General features: G+C 38.6%; 1 pseudogene; it reads left to right on the top strand.

Moving 5' to 3' along the window:
* Nucleotides 1-319: 319 nt before the first annotated feature.
* LOC122729988 lies at nt 320-2,010 on the top strand (annotated as a pseudogene).
* Nucleotides 2,011-5,297: the final 3,287 nt, after the last annotated feature.

Raw genomic sequence — 5,297 nt, forward strand, 5'->3', positions numbered from 1 at the left:
TTCTGACAGTAGTTCTCAAACTTTTTGGTCTCAGTACCCCTGTACATTCTTTTTTTTTTTTTTTTTAGTGAGGCAATTGGGGCTAAGTGACTTGCCCAGGGTCACACAGCTAGTAAGTGTTAAGTGTCTGAGGCTGGATTTGAACTCAGGTATTCCTGAATCCAGGGCCGGTGCTCTATCCACTGTGCCACCTAGCTGCCCCACCCCTGTACATTCTTAAGAATTATCAAGACTTGCCTCTGCTTCCTGGACATCATTCAGAACCCTTGCCTTGGAGCCAACCTTAGCTTGAGGAAGAACCAGTGCCAGATCCAGTGAGATGGTCTTCTACTTCACTAGCCATAATGATTCATCTGTTTATACCATTTATGTGAGAAAGGAAAAACATGAAAATGAAGGTCTAATAGAGTATGGCTGATCAGAAGATATTTGGTATCACATGGACAAACTCTCTTCAGTACACATGGACCTTTGGGTACACAAAGGGGAGGGTAGAAGACATTCCAAAGAAAGTGCTAATGAACTGTGTACACATTGTGAAGGCCAATAAAATTCAAGGCTGCAAAATGAACAATGTGGTATATTGTGGTAAAATATGAAAGTTTTTAACAGTCGGTTAGGATAACTGAAAGACGCCAGTTTTTCAAGGACCACCCTTTTGGGGAGGAGATGAACAGTCCGCCTGCTGCGCATGTCAGACTGCCTGCCGGGCTCTTGACTTCCGGGGTGGAGAGAACGGGAGTAGGCCTTTTTGCCTGCTTGGCGGGACTCCTGACGGCGCGGCACAGACGGTCTCTCTCTCTCCAAAGGTGGCCTTTTCGGTTTGGTGAGTTTTTATAAGGAATATAGACTAAGCCTAGACTTAAGACGATTTGTATTGTATTTCTATTTTCCCATCCTTCTAATCAACATCACCTTGTGACTACCATACAATAAAGGCTCTATCTAGGAAACCAGAAGCTTCTTCCATTTACTAGTCTGGGAGATAAATTAAGGGAAAAGTTAAGTAGGGGAGATTTATGATCTAATATCCAATTTTAATCTCACAATATACACTGTGTTCTAACCCGAAGAAAACAGGATGTTCCATTGATGTGGAACAGATAGGATTTCACAAGCAAAAAGATGTGAAATTATAACGGTAGAGAAGAAAGTAAATGAGATTCTGAACCAATTAAAAATGACCAAAATGTATATGAATACAATGGAATACTATTGTGCTGTAAGAAATAAGGAGCAGGAGGAGTTCAGAGAAACCTGGAGGGTCTTGGGTGAGCTGATGTTGAGTGAGATGAGCAGAACCAGAAGAACATTGTACACAGTATCATCAACATTGAGTGTTGATCTACTGTGATGGACTATATTCTTCTCACCAATGCAATGGTACAGAAGAGTTCCAGCAAACTCATGATAGAAGAGGATCTCCAAATCCAAGAAAAAAAAAAAAGAACTGTGGAGTATAGATGCTGAATGAACCATACTATTTCTTTTGTTTTTGGTGCTGTTGGTTTTTTTTCTATTTTGAGGTTTTTCATCATGGCTCTGATTTTCTCTTGTAACAGGACTAATGCAGAAATAGGATTAATGTTATTATGTGTATATATATATATATATATGTGTGTGTGTGTATAGATATATGTATACGTATATGTATATAGATATATAGATATAACCTATATCAGATTACCTGCTGTCTAGGAGAGGGGGGAGGGAGGGAGAAAAATCTGAAATTGTGAAGCTTGTATAAACAAAAGATGAGAACTATCTTTACATGTAACGGAAAAAAAATAAAATACTTTATTAATTTTTTTAAAATGACCAAAATGGAATAATTTGAGAAGGAATACTGAGATGGAGAGGAGAGGAATGAGAAGAAAACCCAGATCCAAGAAATGAAGAGGAAAAAGAAATAGAAAATGAGGAAGGAAATAGATGAAATTATGAGTTATTCTTTGCTAATGAAATATGTCTTCAAATCAAAATGGCAATGATTAAAATGAATTCATGTGAATGAAGAAAATGGACTTTTGGACTGAGATTTTGATTTTCAGATATGTTTCATATACCAAAGAAGCTACCTAAAACCTACATGAATATCATTAACTTTGTAGAGTTGAGAACCGGTTTCATTTTTTGTTGGTGGAAAATGATCCCATATATAACAGTGAGACTCAGATACAGCAAGTATGTAGCTTTAGGAATGAGAAAATGTTTGTACCAGAAAAACATGTCTTGGTTCCTCATGAAAGTTGGCTCTACTTGGTCTTAGGATGGGTTTCCAAAATAACCATCTTGGGGAAGTATTTATCATATTTGTCATATTATTTTCCCTGAAAACAGATGTAATAGAAGACCCACCTATTTGGTAAATTTCACTTCCCTTACCCTAGTTTATGTTTTGTTTAGTAGGAGGAGGCATTTGGGCTATTTTCTCACATTCACCAATTGGAAATAGATATGTACAGGGTTTGAAATTATAGTAATTTGGGCCTGTGCTACTTTGAACTAAGGGACTTAATTACCATTTGTATTGCTCAACTTGTTCAAAGAAAGATTTAATGTCTGTTCTGCTGTCATTTCTTATCCTATCATCAAAGTGACCCTGTGAACTCTTGAAATTAAACTCTCAGATTCAAGCTTTTTCAAAACAATAGTCAGTGATTATTGAGATTAGGATTCATGCCAGTTTGCACTGGCAGACACTGAGAACTCTGGCCATTTATTCAGCTTCTAGGCTTGTATTGTTTCTCATTTTTGTTTGTTTGTTTTTTGTGGGACAATGAGCGTTAAATGATTTGCCCAGTCACACAGCTAGTAAGTGTCAAGTGTCTGAGGCCAGATTTGAACTCAGGTCCTCCTGAATCCAGGGCTGGTGCTTTATCCACTGCACCACCTAGCTGCCCCCTGTATTGTTTCTTAATATCCAGGTATCTGAGACCAGTCTTATTTGTCCCAATCTGGTATGATGTGGCATACTCCTCACCCAAAACACCTTTAAGTGCCATGCTCTCTGGCCTCTCTGAAATATGCTTCAGAGTTCTGTTATTTTAAAAGCTCTATAGCAACCAAAGCATGATGATGGATTTAGGGATTCACTAAGGGCACTCAGATAACATAGCTGCAGTGATGCTTTCCAAATCTCTTTCTAGGTTTGTAATCCTTTTCTTAAAGATAAGCCTGTTTTTGCCAAATGAATGCATCAAGAGGCAAATATATCTGTAATGAAATTATGATTCAAAAAAAATTTGGATGGTAAATTTAAAGAGTTCAACAGTCAATCAAATGGATCAGTTTGTTGCCTTGAAGGCACTGAAGGATTGCTCTTAATAGCTGTGACACCAGAATCTAGGTTTCTCCCCTTGACTTAGAATAATAGCCTAGGTAGTTTTATGTAGGTTCTTAGAGTTGCATCATCTCCTGTCTAATGACTTTACTGACTGGGATCCTGTAAAACGGGATAAAGAAACAATGAGAGAGAAAACAAAAACTACAAGGTAAGCAGTAACTTGGGTTTACCTTTTAGCCTGTCCCTACCCACACTCTCACACTTTATGACTCTGTGCCCTGAACCAAGAAAAGCCTTGACCTAAAAGAAGTATTGCAGCTTAAAGCAATTTTCTGCATTTGCAGAGGCCATCTGAGCAGAGAGATTTAAAAGACCTGTTTCTGTGTATTTCCAAAGGTGATGTGTAGAGTTGGACAGGAAAAATGAATGTGATTCCAGATTACTGGGTAGAGCTAGGTTATGGGGGCACTTCTAAGAAAGTAGTGATTTCCTATATAATCTCCTTTCCCTAAAGATAAAATTTTTACCATTAGAAAAGAATAAAATAGGGCAGCTAGGTGGCGCAGTGAATAAAGTGCCGGCCCTGGATTCAGGAAGACCTGAGTTCGAATCCGGCCTCAGACACTTGACACTTACTAGCTGTGTGACGCTGGGCAAGTCACTTAACCCTCATTGCCCCACAAAAAAAAAAAAACCAAAAAAAAAAAAAGAAAAGAATAAAATACTATCATTAATACTATCATTGAACATTTTTTAAATTTCTGAGGACCCCAAAGAGTTTTCATTTAAGTAGAATGTATGTACTGATATTTGCTGTATTAGAAATTTAAATGGACACGGGTTTTTTTTGTTTTATTTTTTGGTGAGGCAATTGGGGTTAAGTGACTTGCCCAGGGTCACACAGCTAGTAAGTGTCAAGTGTCTGAGGCTGGATTTGAACTCAGGTCCTCCTGAATCCAGGGCCGGTGCTTTATCCACCGCGCTACGTAGCTGCCCCTTGGACGCAGTTTTAAAATATTAATTTAAAAATAATTATAAGCTCATTACATGTTAATATAAATAACATATTTTCTGAATGTAACTATATTTTCCAAAACAAAAATCATTTCACAAGAAGAGTAGTATTTATGTAAACCTCTTTAATAGAAAACAAATGGGGGGCAGCAAGGTGGCGCAGTGGATACAGCACCGGCCCTGGATTCAGGAGGACCTGAGTTCAAATGCGACCTCAGACACTTAACACTTACTAGTTGTGTGACCCTGGGCAAGTCACTTAACCCCAATTGCCCTGCAAAAAAAAAAAAAACAAAAAACAATAGAAAACAAATGGATTCCCATATCTGCTTCTGCATTCAATTTGTTATATTGTGTTGGCTGAATTATATAGTATATCTTTTTTTTTTAATTTGTTTTTTTTTTGAGGGGCAATTGGGGTTAAGTGACTTGCCCAGGGTCACACAGCTAGTAAGTGTTAAGTGTCTGAGGCCGGATTTGAACTCAGGTACTCCTGAATCCAGGGCCAGTGCTCTATCCACTGCGCCATCTAGCTGCCCCTTGGCTGAATTATATAAAGAAAACCTGGATGGGGGCAGCTAGGTGGCGCAGTGGATAAAGCACTGGCCCTGGATTCAGGAGTACCTGAGTTCAAATCCGGCCTCAGACACTTAACACTTACTAGCTGTGTGACCCTGGGCAAGTCACTTAACCCCCACTGCCCCGCAAAAAAAAAAAAAAAAAGAAAAGAAAACCTGGATGGGGGCAGCTAGGTGGCACAGAGGATAAAGGACTGGCCCTGGATTCAGGAGGAACTGAGTTCAAATCCAGTCTCAGACACTTGACACTAGCCGTGTGACCCTGGGCAAGTCACTTAACCCTCATTGCCCCACCAAGAAAAAAAGAAAGAAAGAAAGAAAAAAAAAGAAAACCTGGCCTCACAGAAATATGTAGTTGGAAAATGAAAGAAAAGAGTATTTTAATAGGCCAATAATGTCTTATAAATAAATAAAAAATG

This window comes from Dromiciops gliroides, chromosome 5 (assembly GCF_019393635.1).
Source record: "Dromiciops gliroides isolate mDroGli1 chromosome 5, mDroGli1.pri, whole genome shotgun sequence".
NCBI lineage: Eukaryota > Metazoa > Chordata > Mammalia > Microbiotheria > Microbiotheriidae > Dromiciops > Dromiciops gliroides.